Raw genomic sequence first — 22,656 nt, forward strand, 5'->3', positions numbered from 1 at the left:
CACTACTTTACGAACGTTGAAATTAAGTACTCACAGTATGTGATGAGATCCATCGGAGTCCATCAAAGTCCATCGCGGTTCGTCCAATCGGCCACCTGAACGTCTCGCATCTGGAACCTAGCACAGGTTGGATTCATGATTGCACTTCCCTCGATGATCGCACTTCTCTCGTGGTGCACCCTTCGATTACACTTTTCTCATCATATATTCCGTGTCGATCACGCTTTTCTCATCATTCGTTCCCTCATCAAATGCACTTCACGCGCGCACTTTTCCACTTGTGACGCGATATTTTATTCTCAACGAATATTTGACAAATGTCTGCGTCAGGATGAAATGTACGAGTTGATTTAACGAATGTTTATAGCACAACAATAAATTTCAACGTTATATTTTACTTTGGTTCACTTCATTTGATGCATTTCATTCGCGAAATGTAAAAAGAATAAGAAATCATGAAACCGCAGTGTGCATGAACGCGTATGTAAACTCGATAATTGCTAAACATAGCTAAATCATTTTCATGCTCAATTGCTACGCGATATTTTGTCGATAATCATCTTTGCAATATTTTCACGAAAATAAAATTTAACGCCTTCACACCTCCACTTTACTCGCGTATCTTTAAGCGCATCGCGAATGCATGAAAAAGCGGAAAACTGAATATCGCCGCAGTCGCATAATCCATTTCGTCGCGAGCAAAATATTCGTGAATTTCTGTGCGAAATCTGGCGCAACTGCTTCGCAAAATTGAAGTGCCATGTTACTTGACGGTATTCGCGGATAATCACGTATGTATGTGTGTGTGTGTGTGTGTGTGTGTGTGTGTGTGTGCGCGCGCGCGCGCGCGCGTGCGTGTGTGTATTCGTGTCACAAAATTAAATCGTTGAGTGAAGCAGTGGTATAAGTTATTAAACTTTTATATATTTTAAAGCATATAATATTTAATTAATTTTCAGAAGTACTAAATCTTCGATTATTTGTTCTGAATTTTCTTCTTTATGACAATTAAATAAATCATGAAAATAAATTTTTTACAGAATATTTGCATTTTGAAAAAAATATGAAAAGATTTAATATTATAAAATTAATGATTTAAAGATTCTCTCTTTTCTTGTTGTTCCTTAAATAAACAAATTATTATTTTCGTAAATTTCCATAATTGTTTCGATATAAGTGTCAGAATGTCTTTATTGAATTTTGATACAATTTAGAATGTACAATCGAATACTAGACTCGATGGCTCGCGATTCGCATCTGACATGTGTTTTCTCGGACCTTCAGTACACGACTTTCTCATTGTTATGTTATTTTTGTTTTTACCTAAAGTTCTAAAAAATCGCTCCATGTTAGCATTAGCCTGGTACCGCTCACTTTTTCTAAATAAATAATATCACTAGCAAATAACTAGTATCACAAGGATACATGGTCTAAATATATAACTGTTGGAAAAATCTAACATTAAGTCTTACATTAAATGAGAATTTGCATATAAAGGTACATTTTCCAAAATTTATTCGTGAAATTAATTCCACTGTTCACTCAATGGTTACATGCATATATGTACATTGATATATGCACAATGATATATGCAATGGTTTACATGCATATATGCACAATCTATATAAAGAAGCGTCTACTTAGAAGCAATAAATCGCACTGACTTTAATGAGAAAAAGCACCCATCACCTCCGTATATTTTCACATTTGTCACTCACCGAACAATCGCACTCAAGATCGGCATTCTGCTACTTAGATCTAAAACAGAAATTAGCCCACCCATTAGATCCGAGAAATACACTTGATAAGCCAAGACGACATAAATGCAATGATCCCTCGCGGTCTTAATTCGCAATATCCGAGTCAATATGATGGCTTATATTCCAGTTTCCGACCGCAGAGGAATAAACGGGGATATAGTGGGTTTGCAAACTTACCTTCAAGCCGATCTTGCCCCGTATCAAATCCTTGATGCTGCAACTATGCCGCCGTCTAGCCGCACACTATACACACATTTGAAATAAATTAGATTGACGTAATACATACTCTAATAGCACTTATTACATCTTAAACTTAAAACATTGTAATATGCGGCAACGTATTATACGAAATGCATTGCATAATTAAATATATAGCATAATTAAATATACGCATAATTAAATTGCGTTTAAAAATAAATTACAAACGCGATTTTTTGGTATCACTCCTGAGAGACATATGTGAGGCTGCTTACATTTCGGTTTACAATTAAAACATAGACAATATTCATCATGAAAGAAAACTGTGAAATTTTTACTTTTACAATTTACATTTGCGCAATTTATATTTAAAAGGTAAACCATATTAATATGTACTATTGTAAGCTGAGATTAAAATAGAACGAAGATTCATCAAATTTTCACCGGACAATGAATTATTAAATTGCTTTTAAATGTAATCATTTAAAAGCAATTTAATAATTCGCTATTCTATTTGAATAAAATGAGAATTTTTCGTGGTAGTAATATTTTCGCAAAGATTATTTCCGTGGATTTAGACAGGAAAGAAAAAGAGGAAGAAGAAAAAAAAGAATATAATCGTGAAAGTGCTAGAGAAACTACAAGAAGAAAAGTAGATGTAGTAGTGAGGAACGAAGAGAGGAAAATATAGAAATACGAATATAATTCAAACTTTATATCCAGCAATACAATTAATTACCTCAGGAAAGTGTTAAGTATAATTTCTCTAATTTATTTCCGGCACCCCGCGTTGGAATCTAAATCACTCTTAATCTACTATTCAGTATATTTCCATTATAAATATGGAGCTTATTTCTTGACGTGACTGTCAAATAAATTCAGAAATAGGATTACCAAGAAATTAATCAACTTGGCCTATATAGTAAAGAAGAATATGATGTTTCTTATAATTCAAGTTAAATTACTTTCTGAATAATGACTTGAAAAGCGTAAAATTATTCTTAATGCACATCCTGTGATGAATGAAATGTATCCGAAAGTGACGACATTTTCGATATGCAGGGCAATCAATTGGTTTATAAAAGTTTAAAGCACAATAATAATTAGTCCAAAGCTGTTCCAGTTCGATAGAACTCGGTCGTAACACGACGTTAAATGTTCAATACGCGGCAGCTTCTCGCTTAATGACAGAAATATTTCCTGAAATGAAACGCTGTGTGTGAAATTGTAAGTGCTCATTTATTTCTAAATGAAGACGATTCAGTCGGCTGTTGAACTTCCGCAGCGGGGATTGCGAGATCCTTCTTCTTGCTCAAAGGGCTGAAGATACATACGAAGCTCTTCGAAGCTAGGCCATACTGAGCATCTCGTCTAGCATCAAACTAATACCATGAGATGCGCGCGCGAGAAACTATAGAATTTCAAGGAACATTTAATAATCGAGTGGTCGGTCTCTCTGAAAGTTCCGAAATGCCTGCGATAAACAAGTGCTTCTCCGACGTCAGTCTGCGATAATCTGGCGACCACGTTATGCCCGATGAAGAAGACAAAAAAGATGCAAACTAGAATGTGTGTGTTTGTGTGTGTGTGACAGACAGACAGAGTGAGAAAGAGTGAGAAAGAGACGGAAGAAAAAGCTCCCAGTGAATTCGCTTCGTTCGCAGTCGAATTACTCGGCGGAGGAAGGAAACCGACAACTAGTCGCTTTCCACGTGGCGAGGAGGGAATCTACTTGCACGAGTTTCCGGTGAACGTCACGAGTTGCACTGGGAGAAACGGTGGTCAACTCTCCTGCAACCGACGGCGTCTCCGTCATTCGCGCGAACTACACCTTCCGCTGTCTCTGCACGATTAATCCTCTTCTGTGAATTCTGTGAAAAGGACTACGAGCGAGAACGCAATGTGCAGTCGCGACTCCGGGCTCTCAGTCTTAATTCGCTCAGTCAATAAACTCTCAACCGTTTGTTCCATTCCTCTACGAGAGAAAGAAAGAGAGACAGAGAGACAGAGAAAGAGAAAGAGAAAGAGAGAGAGAGCAAGCAAGGGCTAGAGAGAGAAAGAGAAGTGTATACTTACCGATGTACTTAGCGAGCTGGAAGCTTCATCGCAAAACAATAGCAGAGTTATACGCTATATGCTCTGGCAAGCAAACTTCCGCTAAATACGTGGTTTTAATTAGGCAAAGTATCGTAATTAGTAGCAACATTATGAACTCATGCGAGTTTGCGATTACCTAATGCGTTTGACAGCTCTGCATATAATAATCTCTTTCGGTATTAATATTCTGATAATTGAGATAATTACACAGTTGACGTTTATTAAAGTAAATTCATTTAAAGTTAAGGGAAAATAAGATTTGCAAACGCTTTTCCGACACCAACTACAACACTATTAGCTTCTATAATACTAAGGAACAATTCAAACTGTCGTGTAAATTACGCGAAATACAATTGAGACACGTTAACAAGTTTTGCTCTGTTCTGAATAAATTTGCTTTATATATGAACAAGTTCATCTAGTCTTTGGTCAACTGTAACTGTAGTTTAACTAATTTTTTTCCCCAGTACTGGGAAAAAGACAAAGAGGTGATTAGTTTTATCCATAGAGCAATTGATTCTCTTTGTCTTCTTTCAGACTCAAAAAAATTAAATGCATTTTAAATGTACTTTAACTCTCTCTCTCTCTCTCTCTCTCTCTCTTACTCGTTCTTTTTCTCTTTCTCTCTTTCTCTTTATTTAATAAAATAAGATCAAAGTTAACGTTGATAAAGAAATTTTTAGATCAAAGAAAAGAGACGGTAGTCACTTACTAAGAAATGCGCACAAAATGACGATAGAAAATTTTCAGACGTTCGATTAATCCCAGATCTGAAACGCTAGCGATTGAAAGGATCGCGCAACGGCATTTTGCTACGTATTGGCGCACATTTCGAATTCTCGTGTGCGATCCTCCTAAGGATATTCCCACGTTATTCCTGTCGAAGAACCTTCTCGGGTTTAAGTGGCTTTGCGAGAGGATATTGTGGATCTCTAATTTATGATGAAGGTGGTATGCGAAAGGAATTTCTACAGCAGCTGGCAGGAAACCTTCTGCAACGTGTTACCTGAGAGGCAACTGGAGAACGGCTGAGACGCCCGTGTGAATTATTTGCCTAAAGAATGGGGAAACAGTTCTCCCATAATTTCTGAAAGAACGTCGACTAAGGCGCGGGTGCTAATTATTTTGCATTGCTAATTATCGAAGTAATTTCCTCATTAGAGCCTAAAAAGGAATCAATAAAACTAAGGAAACAATTTTGCGCGCAATACGAGCTTGGAAATGGTTCGCAGGGTTTCTATTTTTTATATACGCAGAAAGTTTTAGATCCTCATGAAGAAAATCAATGTAGCGATTATAAAATATTATAATGAGACGCAACGACTCGTCGAAAAATACACGATAACTTGCAAAGGCTACAAGACTTTTCCCTTTTTCAGGATTGGGTCATGCTTCCACTTTAACAAAACCGCTGGTTTCTTCTGTAATCCCTTCTTTCTGCTGGATTCCCAAGAGGAGATATATAACCGTGATTATAAATATAGTTCCTTTAACATTCACAGACCGTTGTAGCATTGCTTAAACTGACTCGATGCTCCTCGTAGCGGAATATCTTATTACCGAGTCCGTCGTAAGTATCTTATTGCCGGTCGTCAAAATGGTTAAGCTTCGCTTATTCCTTGGAATTTCAATACAAAAAGCAACTCACAATCCTCCAGCGTTACGTACCCTTATAAATTACACGTAAATAATCGGACAAAAGCGAAAAAATATCCAAATACATTAGAATATATTTATACAATATATACATATACATATATATATATGTTTTTAATTTATAAATATATGTTGCGAAAGGGATTATGGTAGCAATGCTTGCATGAAATAAAATATTCTTACATGATATAAAATATGACATAAAATAGGGATATATTTGAATAACGATAGATATTGCAGAAATATGATACGGAAACTTCGATCTAAGAACGCATCAATGTATATCCGCATGGTATACACATAATCTTCGAGAGTTGCAACTCCCGTTCTGGGAGAAACGCTATACCAGTTCGATTTTAAACCTTGCACACGAAATACCTATCCTTGGTTAGATATGAATAGTTATTCCGACACAGCATAACGTTCCGATTCTCTAGATGTACACCTACATTTGAAGTGGCATTACAACGGAGTAGTCGTGTATAATGAAGTGCGCACGTGTAATGTAGCGCAATGGCGTTCCATTCTTGGTAATGCTCTTGCATATGTATTTAGAACGAATTTCGAGAGCATTGTGAGAGCATCTCATGTTTTGTAGGCTGTACATGTATACTGCCACCAACCCGTGTCGACTCGAAATCGCAATGTCGGAAAAACACAGGTATAAGAAACCTCTTGCTAACCATGATCTTGGTCAATGATCCATCTATATTCATTGAAGCTTCCTGCTGTCATTAATAACCGTATGAATTAATGAGAAAAATTTAAGAAGCAACGAAAAATCTAAATATAGTTCAATCTAATCGCGGATCTTTAAAAACTGATAATGATTAATTAATTTTAATAGTTGCAAAGAATGGTTAATGTATATGTATAACTCTTTAATGGTAATTTTACATAAGATCCAGAATGTCTGTAAACTTACATTCTTATCTCTCCGCTGATTTATATTTAATCGTTGCTCTCGCGCTAAATATTCGCGAATTTTATCCGGCCAAAAATATCACACGATAGCCGTTCGTTTTGTAAAATCCATTTCTTCTTTTTTTACGCGGAGAGAAATTGCATATATATTTTAATACACACAAAACCAATACATCCTCTTTTTTGTGCGCATTGCGTCACCGTAAAGCCCGTTGCGCAAAAACAGAATCTACGATCGCCGGCCGGTCAGGTCAGGAACGTCCCCGAAAAAGTTGCGCGCGGAAAGTTTACGCGTATATGGGTCGTCAAAAAATTCCGGTCGACGCCACAGGTTCAGCGTGTCTGCCATCCGCAACGTTACAGAAAGTTCGAGAACCGGTGAGCCGAGAGCACAGCAGCTTTGTGCCTCTGTCGCGCGCAGCTTTTCATTAAACGCGCACATCGTCTTGATCCGCCGCGCTATTCACATTTTCACTGCATCTCAAAGAGAAAGAGAGAAAGAAGAAAAGAGAGAGAGAGAGAGAGAAAGAGAATCCCATGCACACAATTTTGGCGAACGAGCACCTCTCTTACCCGTTCTCGAGCATCACGTGAGAAAAAATTTGCATGTGCACTTAGCGGGAATAAATTTAATGGGTCACGCTGGACCCTATTTCTTTTCACCCGCGAGGTCCCCGAGCGTAAAAGCGAGTGCACGTAACAGTCAGCATCAGCCGTACATTTCGTTATTATCAATTACAGAATTGGCGAACTAAAGGAGATTCGCCGGACACCGCCGATGGCCAGTGCGCGAAAATTCAATGAAGCCCGAGAGACGAGGGTGGATAACGATCGACGAGCGAGAGAGTGCAAACGCGCCTTAGCGCGCAAACACGTTGCTACGATGATTTTCGTGCTCGTCGAATTGCACGGTTTCACCCGAAAGTCCGATACGCTCGATTCTGACGGTCCGATACGCTTCAATAATTTGAATGCGGTCCAGACCCGTCGTAAGATTTCCTATTCCAGGCTGGTTCGGGTGGCGTGCAAATCCGACTTCAATAACGTGCACGCGTTCACTTAGCTCACTGGATAATTGGAGAACAGAAACTATTATGCAATTACCGTAAGACTAGTTGAGAACTCGGCGACACAATCGATGGGATCTTAGTCGATGTACGCCGGAAATTCTCCGCAAGTATCAAGAGCTTGACTCGACCACTTAAACCTGAACTGGGCTTTATTTCTGACATATTATGTATAATTCATTCGTGGTTATCGTTAAGGGGGAACCTGCTTTAGAACGCTGAAAATAAGGTATATTTACGAATTGTTTTGGAGAAACTATACAGCGGATCATTATAAAACTTTGATGCATTTATTAGTACATGTTTAAAGATAAAAAAAATTATTTTTTGATTTGAATATATCGCTTGTAGAGGTCGTCCTGGAGAAATCTTAGTGCAGCCGTGTCAGCGGCATTGCAAATTGGTGAGCATTCTTCTGCCTCCAAATTTCGTCTAAACTGAAAAATTGAAATATGTTCTCGTTATTTATGAATTCCCATCGTCGATGAACCAAAGAGAGAAGAAAAAAGTTGAAAAGTGCCAAAATGGTGGAGTTTAGAACACAAAAGTATGATTTTTAGGCAAAGTTGTTGAACTTTTTCATGCAAAAGTAATTGTTTAACTTAATGTTTTTATGAATATTAAAGGTTCATCGCCGATGGGAATTCATAAATAACGAGAAAATATTTCAATTTTTCAGTTTGGATGAAATTTGGAGGCAGGAGAATGCTCACCAATTTACAATGCCGGCTGCACTAAGATGCCTCCAGGACGACCTCTACAGGCGATATATTCAAATCAAAAAATAATTTTTTTTATCTTTAAACATGTACTAATAAATGCATCAAAGTTTTATAATGATCCGCTGTATAGTTTCTCCAAAAAACTTCGTAAAATTATACCTTATTTTCAACGTTCTAAAGCAGGCTCCCCCCTTAAGCAAATATTTAACTTTAATTTATCATATTGTATAATATGATAAATTAATTATATTATTCGGAATATTTTTAACACAGCATTGTGCTCGAAAATTACCACGACACGTAAACGCTAAACGTTCGTATTATCGTACAATGCTCTCATAATCTTCACTGGAATTTTTTGCATAATTTGTGGCTCATGTGGTGTGATTTTAATTTTCTGGCACGCATAACTTAGCGAACATGCAAATGGGATATTGTACTATCGCAGCTAACCGACGCCCGCATCTTGCGGGTCACAGGCAATCGAGAAACGCAATCGCTTTGCAAACCCGGTGCTGCACCGGTCATCAACATATAAACAGTGCTTAGATTGGATCCCTGTGGGCCATTTCTAAGCTCAGGTTGAAACACTTGTTGAACGCAGCGAACTCCTAATAATCCCCTAACCAAATTATATGTGCCTCGTATAACCCATGTCCCGTTTCACTCGATGGCACGCGTTTGCATGCGTGATGTCGTGTAGATTTTTATGGTTGAACTACTTGTTTTGCCACGGTTAATAAACCGCAGGTGATGTACAACATATGACGATAAAACAGAAGCATACGTTTTTAAGAGAACATTTCAAATGTATATCATTTATACATATTTCGGAATCTGGCGATGCTTACGAGTAGAGCTTATTAGACGTTCAACTGTCTATGTATTAGGTGTATGCAAATATTTTAGTCATTTTTTGTATTCTTTCGCTTTTTAAGTGCAATATAGTTTTATATGCAATATAGTTTAATTATTAAAATGTTTGTTCTCTTTTTACGATTTTCTGCTATCTCACAGGTAAATTTTAAATTCCTTTGCGAAAAAAGTTTTTTTCGTATCTCAGTTACATCTCGAAACTACTATCCAGTTAAAAAGTACTACATCGATAACTGGTAATCCGAAGGCGCCAAGTTGGGTGAATACGCCGCGTGCGGGAAAAACTTTCCAGCACAAGTCCGAAATGGTTTGCTGAATACGAAAAGCTTATGTAGGTTTTTCTTGCTCTTCGCGTTCACTATTATGTTTCGAATTATATTTATCGTTAAATCATGACATATGACATTTTATAAACTTCAATGCCAACTCTTCAAAAAGAGAGAATTTATTTGAAGTTTCAATCATAATACCAGAACGCCGAAAATAAAATTAAAACTTTTGCATACACTTAATAATAAAATATTTTCGTTGTGTTACAACGAATATCAGCTTTTTATATCTTGTACCTGAATCCATCTGAATATACGACATAAAACAGTAACAATTTTCATGTAATCTGATACTTTCAACTTTGACATATTTTTCTTCTATGTCATTTATTGTTTTAGATATTTCGGTAAACTCCCAGACTTATGTGCAATAAAATTGGAATTCAGTATTTAGATTATTGCATTTTGAATATTTCAAAAAGCACATGACAGAATAAAATTCTCCGAAATAACTCGACACATTTCGCGATCCCAACGGACTTTGCAATTCACAGGCTAGTGCGCACAAAAGCAAAAGCAAAACAATGGTAGTTACGGCAAACGAGTCGTGAGATTGCAGTCGGCGAGGTCGGCGCGGTAAGCACGTATGTAGCGCGTTGCGATTCGTTAAAAGTGCAGCGCAGCGTGGCTAAACTCCAGGAGTCAATAAAGGGGTAGGTTAGTGCAGTTGTGCCGCAGGAGCAACAAAATATTTCACGTTAACCCGCGGACATACTGACCCCGCAGGCGAAGTTTGCCAAGTAATATTAGATTACTTGTCTCGGCAACGTGAGCATTTTCGTACATCACACCGTACATTATCGATGCTTTTACCGCTAACGACGAGCTTTTAGGGGCTGCTTTTCGAAGTATCACACGCGCGCACGCTGCGATTTCTCGCGAGAACGACGAATGACGCGATGTCGAAAATGTCGAAAATGTCGCTTCGGGGAAATATTCTTCTTCTGTAGCGGTTTCTGCCACGAGGACGACGACGAGGACGACGACGATGCGGCAAAGTGCGACCAGGAAACATTAATATCATAAATCTATTACGTGCACGCGCATGTCCGAAGTTTCCGAAGTGCGGTGCGTGTATTGACAACGGGCAACAGCTGGGACACTAAGCTGGTATACACGTGGGAATAAAAGTTCGACAGTGCTCCGATAAGAAGATCGACCGCATCTCGTTCTTCCAGCATTCGTCGCTTCAATCTACTCGAGATGAAAACTTACGATGAATTTTATATAACTTCCCCGTTCACGACGAGATCGAGTAAAAAAATACAGACAAATGATGAAGCTGATACAGAAATTAGCTTTTGGAATGATAATAATTAGAAAATAATTAGACGTAACATGCGATACTGTGCATAAAAATTTTTTGAAGGACGTAAAAATGGGATAGTCACGTATAATAGATTTCCTTGGAGTTAAATGTGTACAAGAATGTCAAAGAGCGAAATAGGCAGTGAAGGTGACAAGAGGATAGCCTTAAAGCGAATATAGACTAATGCCGGCTTTATTTTACTCGCACTGTATCGACGACGAGAGATCACGCGTCTGTGAACTGCGGGAAATGATTTTACGAACAGCTACTCAGCGTAGTACACATGATAATTGAGAAGTTGCGGCGCTGAAAGGAGCATTTATGGAGAATGACCGAAAACTTCACTCGCTCGTCCGCATTACCGCATTAATCTCGCTAAGTGCATGATTATGCCGCTCTCGTGAACCGCTAACAAGCAACAAGCGTCATCGCGACGCTTCTGTTACATTTTCTGATATGTGAGCTATATTATTCCCGAAGTTTCTCATGTGTATGCTGTATCGTGCGCGCGGACTGGCTAAAGGAGCTATTACTGTGCACCACATATACATATATACGCGCTGACGGCGAAGTGTCTGTCATCTCGCGTTTAATTAATTACACGCGGGAACTTAACGTCGCGCAGGCGTGTTTGCCTTGGCTGATGGTGCTTCTGGCGCGATGTTACAACGCCCGCGTCGTTACAAGCGGCGGCGCGCCGCGATACCTGCCGTGTAATTAGATTTATGGTTGTGCTTTGGTACCGCTTAATTCTTCGCGCCCGTAACGGCCAACGGATAATTATAGTTGCATTAGGCTAATGTCGATCTACGTGCGGGACACGGAAACAGAGACTCGGGCTCGGGACCGGATACGAATGCGCGCGGGTCCGCGTAATCGCGCATTAGCCCCTCGTGTAATTATAACGCAGCAATTAGTCAGCACGGGAACGACGTAAGCCGCTCTGGTACCCGCTTGTTTCCTAAGGAGCGCCAGGCGACCGCTGCAGTTGAATGTTTTACGAGCTAACATTTTCGCCAACCACAGTACGGTGCTGTGGTCTACAAAAAAAGAAAGAGAGAAGAGGAAAAAAAGAAAAACTGACGTCATCCAGTTTCGAAGCATCGTTCCCTTTGACCTGTGTGTACCTCATTGAGCTTTCCGAGGACGTCTTGCGAAACGAGCCGATCTCATTCCTGCTTTTTTAATTTTGGCTCTGAAATGTTGAGCGTTTATGATGCCATCTTTTTTCACGTTCGCTCAGCATATATAAAGATGTCATTTTGTTAGAGAAACGCAGAAATTGCGCTCTCTAAATCAGAAATATGAAACATTCAACACGTCGGTTTAATAGTATCAAATTATTGTTCAATATCCTTAATGCAATTACACACAGCGTGACGTGACAATCCTGGAATATGTCCGCTTATTTGTGAAAATTATAGTTACACAAACTGGGAGTGAAATCCGGTTTGCAAGCGACGATATCTGACGCATTTATGCGTAACGAGGAAACTCATAACTGCCAAAACTGTTCATTCAGTGTATCGTACACAAAATCCGCAATCGCATTTATTACCGATTAGCAAATTAGCTTAATGCAATCTTGAGTTCTTTGATTGCGCTAAATGGTGTAATCCGATATGCGACCACTAACACGCCTACATTTTCATAATTTTACGAGAGAGAAAGAGAGAGAGTAATGATTATTCAGTGCAATTGCAATTACAGAACTATCGATGTATTTTAATAAAAAAAGGAAAACGACAAAGAAAAACAAAAATAAAATGAACAGTTCGCTGCTACCGATTCGAGAGAGAATCATATTGTTCAATTTATAGTGTCAAAATCGCCTGTGTGTATGTGCGTATATAACATCACACTGAACTTTTCGACTTATAACTCTTTTTATCATTTGGAATCTCGTGTAAATCTCGCTCGATCGAATTTTGGCACTATGCGTAGGAAAACGGTTACACGATCGCTGTTTCGAGAAATTTATATGAAAACACTCGCTTTTCACCTTTCTATTTCCAGCGAAAATACATGATCGTATATCCGATGATATTTCGCTTTCTACCTTCTGTTGGTACGAATCGATTTGGACCGAATTCAAAAAGCAAAAATACTTCAAAAATACTTCTTTCTTTCGTAAACGAAAATGCAAACAGAATGTACATTCTCCTCGAGTTCCCGTAATTTTTCGATTACTACTAACTTATAATAAATAAATTTATACATTCACAACTAATTCGCACAGTGTACAATAATCTCAGCTCTCTTTTTGCTTTTACCGCACGAAGACGACTGATCATTATAATTTAAAATTGAAACAGAAAGACACATATAACAAATATTATTGACTAGACAATTATACATGTAAATAGCTGACATACTTTTATATACAAAAATTGGCCTTGGTCTAGAATTAAATATTCTACAAAAATGAACGATAGATTGTCATGTACATGAAAACGATATATTGGTCTGAAATTTCTAAATAATTTTCTGAACCATATGTGTGCTCCAATTTCCAATAAAATCAAAGATTTATTTTATGACCATTTTCTTTAAGTACCGAAAGGCACAAGAGAAACACACAAAATACGAATAACCGTCATAAATCGTGAAAACATCATACTTCGAATCAGGAGCACTCATTCTTTTCGGAACCATTCTGGCGCACTCAAAACCGCAGATTTATGAAACCAAGAATGCTGCAATAAAACATTCGCACGGAAAATACAAGATAGCCTGGTTTGCTCCTATTTCCGTTCAAAGCCACCGATCGACGATACGAGTCGAGTCCAGTTTAAACGAGTTGCACGTTGCAATTGTAATCCACAATGATAGGTAACTGTAATTGTGCGATGTGATTGTGTGTGATACACTGTGTCGTAAATAAATGGCGGAACTTGGTGACGGTATTTTTAAAATTATCACGAGTGGCGAATCACGCGTCACGTATTCGTCACGGACGATAACGGTAGCAAACGGGCGTTTGTGCTGTGCGAACGATTATGCGAGCAATGATCCACGTCGGGATCGCCGTTTATGCCGCGAATGGATCCGCACGGACGCACGATGACGAGAACGAAGTGAATGTCGGCTTGTCATGCCGTGCGTCACGCTTGGAACGTCATCCACGCGCCTTGCGAGCGTCTCCCATGCGGTCGATCTGGTACCGCCCGGCCCTACGAGAGATTACACGCCCTTTGAGACATGTAGAACCCTCCACTTAACATTTTGACTGTCGATGTAATCGTATCCAAGTCGCGCCTGGATCTCGTTGAAGATTGGATATCGTTTTAAATCTTACTTTAATCAAGAGACGTGGCCGAGAATTGAAGTCTTGTCATTGGCCAGCTACGACTTCAGCAAATTCAACAATCTGCGTAAAAAGAAAAAAAGAGGTCAATAGGTAAAGAAAACATTTCTTCTGATCAAAAAGCGTTGGTTATTATAATATTCTGAATTGAAAAAGAAAAGATAAAATTATATAGAAAATGTGAAATATACATATATATTAATATACTATTAATTAATATATTATTATGAACACAGGAAAGAAAAAGAGAGAAAAATAGAAAGTTATTATAATTGCATAACATAAAAACTTTTCTAATCCTTTTTGTCAATTTGTGTAGATAAATAACAATCGAAAATATTGCAGAAATATAAATATTAAAAGAGAGAGAATGCTACCTAAAATATCTTTAATAATAAGTACTTGCTTAAATTCTTCGATATCAAAGAGCACCAAAGATTTTATGGACATATTGCAAAATTCGCCACTATCGACGACGAGCTGTCGTGCCTGAACAACGCGCTATTAAGCTTGTAGAGCTAATCGGCTTAACGCGCTCTTTGATATTCATGCCGTAAGTATCACGAGCTCGATAACGTATCCTGTGATGCCATCGTTAATAGTTGATTGTTCTTAACTTAATATCACTACTTAAAATAAGTAACACTCTCGTGATATTGGGACCCTTTCGCAGACTGAAATGCGCTCCATTATTCTAGAACGGTGCGTACGGTCAAACTTCAACTATTATCTCTTGATCGCCTGAAATCCTCAGGCGGTAACCGATAGTCATATTTCAGATTAAGCGACGATAATTGATACAATTCAAGTCCCCTTCGATCCCTTCGCAAAATCATCGGTGAAACTCGTTATCTCCAACTCAAAGCAAGAACTAGTGAAGTAATATCGTATTACATCGGAATACCTGTTGCATTGCTCTCATTGGCCATATTTGTTCGCGATTCACTGACGAAAAGAAGCGAACTGTAGTCAGTGAGACGTTCTTACGGAGAGTCTGTATCAAGTTAACGGTTAGCGTCCTCTTTTACTTCACTTCTCGTAACGAATTCGCGACTGTTAACTTCCAAGAGCATCAGAATTAGCAATCGCCGGTCTGTCACCTCGAATACGAATAATTTCAACTAGAAAATAAGCGATACTTCTAATGAATTTTGTAATATAATATATTTAAGATATAATTAAGATAAGATTTAATGTATCTTTAAGATTATAATAAATATGTATTTTTCTAAATTACTTTTACTGATAAACTTTTCATCAGTTCATTACAGAAAAATTATAAATATGAACAAATATTGTATAAATAACTTTGAGTAAAAAATTAGAAAAATGATATTTTTTATCAACTAACAAATAAGATTGAGAGAATGAAGCTAAAAATTCTGAAAATAATTTTTACCTTAACAGACTCGCATACTATATGAAAATATTTTTCTCAATAACCACATAATATTCGCAAAGTGTCGAAGTATTTTACAAAATGCATGTTTTCCGATAGTTGTCGCACATTCCAATATTTCCTATATCAAACGTACCATTCGCGGCTAAAGTACTACTAGCAACTTTAAAATTATACATCCTGTATTTTTATAATTCTGATGTTTTAGCAATAATTGTAATATTAATTGCTCCGTTTTAAGGTGTAATAGAATGGAAATGTAAAGTAAAACGTGAAATTTATAAATAAAAGAAATTATCTCAAGAAATTATTCAGTTTATAATTATAGTAGCACAATGATGTCAAAACGTCAAAATATTTGTTGATATTAGCTTAAAAACGTAAAATATAGATAATGCAGGCATTAATAATATATTTCTTCTATAAAATTCTATATAATTCCTTCTATGTTACATTATTATATTCTATATTACACGTATACAGGCGAACTTGAAATGTACACAAGAGGAAAATAAATCCAACGTTCCGCACGGGCGCTTACCGAAACGTTGCATTGTTACGTTGCTACGATTGCATTGTGAAACTTTTCCTGGGCTTTCGCAAGCACACATCCTAATATAGTTGACTGCCTTTTCGTGACCCATTTTGTCATAAAGAAGAAAAAGTAAACACCCGGCGAATACAAACTCTATATTCGTCCATCGACATTCTCCATTCATAACATCGTTGCATGCGATGTCGATGCACGCTAATGATAAATTTCTCAATTTTCCATGCATATATGTGGGAAATAAACTTGGAGCATCGCCTTTGCGCGTCTAATGAGCGGAAATTTCGTACTCACAGTCTGACTCTGCAGACACCACTTGTGTGTATTCAAGATACACAGGAATATCACATGGGATATCACTACAAACGTTCGGACCCGCAATTCTGTGAATTGAATTTAAATGAAACAAATACCACTAGTCCATGCAAATGTTATTTTGTGAAATGATACAGGTATTTCGCGTAAACTCGTAAACAGATTACGAGTTTCTTATCTCATCGCGCTTATTGTTACTATTAAACTTTAGTTGCAGTCCATTTCGCTGTTAATATTATCGCTTGAAAGTTCACAGTTTTCTACGTTGATTAAATTTTGTCAAACATTGAGTATTTCTCCGGCCAATTAAAATTGCATAATCTGCTAAAATCACACATTGGCCAAATATAGAGTGACATGGAGTGAGACACTAAGATTTTTTGGGCTTCCAATTTCATAGAGCAACAGGTAAAGAGGAACGTAACGTGGCAGGCAAGGATGAATTCGCGTACGATAGGTGCTCTATCTTGTGCGCCATGGGATGAGAGCTTAGACATTGATTTTTCCAGAAACTCCGGAAATCTCGACGATTTATCTCCAAGTCTCTGAATCTTCTGATAACTCGGAATTTGAATACCAATGTCTAAACTACGAGATGCGTGATGATCGTAAATTTGACATATAAATTTGCAAACATGCGATGAATAACATGGAAATTATATATATACATGGAGATATATTATATTTTTTCATTACGAGCCTGTCGTGGAATTTTTATTAAACGTGAATGCATGAGTTTTGTTTCCTAAAGACAAATTGAATTTAGTGTAAATTTACTGCAATGTAACTTCCGATAACGTCGCTGTTCCGTGTAAATATTCCGTGTAAAAATTTACTCAACGGCAGTCCATTTGCTGCTTTTATTTTGACACGGATAACACAAATACGATCTGTGAGAATTACATAGCATTGCAACTTTCGGTTGAATAATTCGGACAAACGCTAAATATCAGCGAAAGCAATCAAAAAGCGATCTCGTAGAAGTTTTCCCGCAAGTTTTCATAAATGTAATCATGCTCGCTATCACGGTTGGTGAGTTTTAAAGTTTTAAGCATCCTATCGTAGAAAACATCGAATTACACAAGGAAGGGAGAGCCATAAATACCCTAAAGTGTCCCTATCAGTTTAATTCTAGGGAAGATCGAATTATGCAAGGACACCGGCGATCGTAAATACTTTAAAGTATCCCTATTAATCCAATGATACAGCATAGCATAATGCATAACTTGCCAAGCTCCTAAATCGGATGCTCTAATCCATTGAAAATTGAGGTAAATCGCTGAAACTCTTCCTAACTACTACTGGGAAATTGTTTCCTGCGAGCAGCGAGCAAGTTTTAAGCACCGATTAATGTCGGCGAATCCGCGTCGAGAATATCAATCAGAGGATATTATTCCTGCATCTATTCATCATGATTTTTAATCGGAATTAACGAGCAAATGATACATGAAAAGGAACATGAAAAATATTAAAAAACATATCTACTATTTATATAAAATAAAACAAGTTTTTATCGCATTAGTTTTATCAATCTTATTTATATATGTTATTCAATATACAGAACATTTATCTTCTTTCGTTTTAAAAATCGGCTTAGATTCTAATTTATTCCCTCGAAATGTCGAATGACACACACGTTATGTACACGCACATAAATTTTTATGCTCGACATACCGGATGCATTTAATGTGTTGTTGCGCGCTTAAGGAAATGTCGAAGTCGTCTGAATTACATCAATCATGACGTGTCCGTGGTAGAAGCGTGTGCCGATGATATTTCGTGATTATCGTATTAAGTGACTATGATTAATGGGATATGATGGATCCATTTCCAGGCTACTGCTTGACAAACTGTCGGTAGGATTTCGGAGCAATTACACGCATGGATGGCTGCTGATATGTCAAAGCATCGAGAACGTGTATCACTCGATCGCTCGAAGACACCGGATTTCGGGGTATACGCGTCCGTGTACGTGGGTAGGTAGGTACCTCTAAGGTTACCACGCGCTACATACCCGCTTTAGGATTAGCATATAACATATGTGTCCCAGATTCGGCGATAATGATCCGTCACATTGATCCGCCCGAACAAGGGCGCGCAAGAAATTCACCCTCCTCCGGATTCTTGATAGTCGGGAAATGCGTCAAAAATCGTCGTTCTCATATCGCGTTAGAGTACTAACGGTTAAAAATTGCAGCGAGTAACGGTCCCGCGGGCCAAAAGTGTTATAACTTTTGATATTATTAAATATACGATCCGAGCGCGCGCGCGCGAAAAAGGAATTTTCCTCGGGTATGTGCAATGTCGACGGTGAGAGAACTTAAAGAAAATGAGAGCGCGGCGTGCAGTAACGCGTGGAGAACGAAATCGAAAAACTTATTGCACAAGCACTCTTTGCTAGGAACAAATTGCCGCGTTTTATATTCCTGGATCAACCTATTAAAGTTTTATGATTAAAAAGTTCAAGCAACTCCCGTTGCACATCCCGTTGTGGATCGCACAAGGACATTCGCCACGAATCGTTCGACAATCGCGACTTTTATCGGCGGTGATTTTTTTGTCGATACCGCCATGAAGTGTCTCGTCTACGACAGTACATATGAAACTAGTCTCCTAACAGCGATATATCGCGGCACGGTTTCGCATTACGCGATGACGAAAACCCTCTTATCGCGTTACGTCTTCGCAAACGCATAATGTAATGTGGTTACGATGCCAGCAAGTGCATAAGTGCAGTCAGGTGCAACAAAGAGTATGCATACGGCATCTATGTATACTTTATGTTATGTGTACGCCGTGTATACTCTTTGTCATACACATTTGCCACGATATCGGTATACGCTTCGAGGTATAGCGACGCCGGTGTTTTCTCTCAATTTTCGCGACGCGCACTGCTGAAAGCCGTACATGTGAGCTTGGTCAAAACAAGCTTGAAATAATCATGCCACTCCGTGATAGAGCATTCTTTGTATCAGTGGAAAAATGACAAAATTACAGATCGTAACAAAATTCCGTGAAAGAAATACAAAGAAAGTGAATGTCAAAAGATCGTATTCGTATTCGGCAAGGATATTGGACATCTCGCTTGTATCGCCAAGTGACAGAATTCTCGATAAGAGCGAAATAGGTACTACGTTCAATCTCTAAACGTTAAAGATTGAATACGAGATGGATCATGAGAGATCACGTAACGGTCGAATTACACCGATCAGAACGAATCTTCTCGCAGATATTCCTCAATTCAAGTTTCTTCAAGTGAAGGATCAGCAATCGAAACGTTTGGATTAGCGATCAAGCGAGTCGGATATTTACTCAGGAAACTAACGAAGCGAAATCAAACTCGAAGAACTAACGTAACTATGACGTAACAAAAACCTAATGTAATAATCTGAGGAAGATAAGACAAAACTGAATTATCCGGACAAGAGTCTCCGTGAGAGATTTGCACGTACGTATGCAGGAACAATTGCGGCAAGTAGTGCAACGACGTGCGAAATAACGCCGGTTATCTATCGCGAGCACTATATACCTACAATTCCGGCTTTTAATCTTATAAGCAGCATCTTACAGTCACTGTTCCACAGAAAGGAGACATGTACGGAGCGTACCGCGCGACAATGCCTACACAACGCTTGCCCTTATCGAGTTTCGACCGTCGACAACGACTGATAACGCTACCACCACCCTTGAGAATTGCGATTTGCACTCGCAGCGACGGCAATTATTTTCATCTCGGCTTTTCTGATAGAACAATATCTCTTCTTGCCCTCTTGCGTGCTCTCGCATTTATCTCGATCACAATTCCGCGACTCGGCTCGGCCGTTGGTGGGTTTGCGCTGTCGAATGCCGTCCTCTCGACGAATCGTTCGAGCTGTCTGCGGCGTTATTAATCGCCGTATCGTTTTAACCACGTCTCAAGTAGAAAATTGGATTTCGCCGGAAGAGGAGAGGAGAGCGCGCGCGCTCGGGTGCGCCAGCGATACGTGACGTTGGCACGCACGTCTTGATAAATCGTCATGAACTTCGTCACCGGTGTTATATGTCACCTAGCCTGCCGCGAACGCGATGTATACGCGTACATTTATAATATTTTCAATCTACGTCACGTTTACCGTCGCAACGTAATAACACGCCAAAACTGTCGTCCGGCATCCGGATATTACCTTTCAACTCTGAGATGGCTTGCATATCGCCGAACGATAAACCATGGGCGTGCAAGTGAAGCACTATTTACTGATTCGGTTGTATGAGTAAACTTCATCGACAAATGTTGAACAACGCGTATACATAATTTTGTAAAATATAGTACATAAATCTCAATGCGCTTAAAGCGTAAGTGAGGTAACATGTCGAATTTCAATTGTTGAGTTTCCCAAGGCAAACATAAAATGTTTACAGTGACAGAATTTATTACCAATTAAGTAAGAGAGTGTTCTCCTTTTACGCGAACATGGCTGGGTACTTTTCTCCTACATACTTTACGAACACCCTATAGGAGCTTACGGTATAGCTGAGCACTTTCCACTTGCTTTTATTACAGCGAGAGAGAATGTTCGGCCGTAAGATGCAAGAAGAAGGAGATGGAATGAAGGAAAAACGGTTAATGTGATGTACAGTCTATGAAAAAGCGGGGAGAAAGCCGAGGGAGTTCTCATACAAATGACGCTGCTTCACTCGCCGCAAAACAATGGTGGTAATATCTTCGTACAATGATGGAAATAGTCGAAGAAGAGATTACAATGGACTCTGGTTTGCAATTGCCGCTAATATTAAACGATAACGATAATAATCTATTATGTATCATGTGTACTAATTAAAATAATTTAGTTATGAACTTATATGCAGCAGTAATAAATAATTCTAATGATTGTATGCAATAACATGTAGCATATTTTGTCCATGTATAAATTATTATCTGTTTTTACGTTAGTATGACATGTAACATTCTCTGTATAATTTCGTCTAGCGCGATTATATCTCTAATTTCGTATATATATACACACAGAAACTTTCGGAATAATGCAAATTACGTATCTCTTGTATCCAATTTAGGCTGCAGTATTGACGTGCAAATAATTCCAGCTCCATTGCGATTCGAGCGATAGGTGCACGGAATATCTCTAAACTACTGGGTGTGTCCTTTCCAATATTGAAGCAATCGAAGGATCCATAAAAAGAATCCATAAAAATTGCCCAGTGGTTTTAGAACAGGCAGTATAATAAGAAAGCATTGAATGTGCAAGCGATATCGCATCTGTGTGCGGTATCGCGTTCCACGTGCCGCTATGGTTGATGCAACAATGGCGGGCTTTCTCTTGCGCGGAACTCACTTTTTATTGCCCCTTCCGTGTGTCTTGGAGGGAAATGGCGTCCGTAGTGGATACAGACTATCTGCGTCACGCGCGCCAGTCAGCGTCTCAAAGTGAGATTCAAACGCCTGCCGAGCTTCTTAGTATGTATTCCTGCGCGAACTCATCGTCCGGTATATACCGACATACCTATCCTTATCCGACCATCTTTTACATCGCAGTAGTAATTTCCTCGCGTACCCTATATCAGCATCACGGGCTTGATTCTTTCTCTTTTTTATTCGCGCGATTGCTCCGCGATCGATGAGCTGCTCGTCGTGAACAAAGTATCTCGCAAGACATCTAATCGCAAGTAACAAGGTAATATCTTTCATCGTTGATCCGCTTGACATTAAAAATTACAAATTATCTCCCCGACTTTTATTATCGATAAATTATGTTTTAAATATTTACGGTCCGCGCGACTCTCGCGCAGTCTACTTTCCTGGACAAACAATAGCTTGCATTTTTTTAACTGCGTCTCGCTGCGTTTCTCTCCGGGGCGATGATAATGATAAGCTGATGAAGAGCGAGCTTGACTGCACGCGATGCAAAATGATACGTAAACCGTTACACATAAATGTTGCTGATCCAGATCTGACCGAACCGTGTTAAACATGAGCAACATCAACCGCTACGTGTGCACGTACTATATTTGCTAAGCCCGCCCATACAGTAGGACCCTAATTAAGATTAGATGGTCGATACGCCGGTAGAATAAATCGAAATCGCGCACATATCTCGTTAAATGTTAACAAAACTTCATTAAATCTCAGATAGGAATCACAGAGTGTGATCA

The 22,656-nt window shown here is 38.6% G+C and overlaps 1 protein-coding gene across 10 annotated transcripts in view; it reads left to right on the forward strand.

Annotated features, from left to right (window-relative positions):
- Nucleotides 1-22,656, forward strand: part of LOC105285459 (5-hydroxytryptamine receptor 2A) — a 108,028-nt gene that overhangs the window by 48,572 nt on the left and 36,800 nt on the right. Inside the window, exon 3 of one of the 10 annotated variants that reach the window (XM_011349676.3) lies at nt 18,344-18,489. The exons of the other annotated variants lie outside the window; for them this stretch is intronic. The gene's annotated coding sequence lies outside the window, so the exon portion shown is untranslated. The remainder of the gene's footprint in view (nt 1-18,343; nt 18,490-22,656) is intronic. 10 annotated transcript variants of the gene reach the window in all.

This window comes from Ooceraea biroi, chromosome 1 (assembly GCF_003672135.1).
Source record: "Ooceraea biroi isolate clonal line C1 chromosome 1, Obir_v5.4, whole genome shotgun sequence".
Lineage (NCBI taxonomy): Eukaryota > Metazoa > Arthropoda > Insecta > Hymenoptera > Formicidae > Ooceraea > Ooceraea biroi.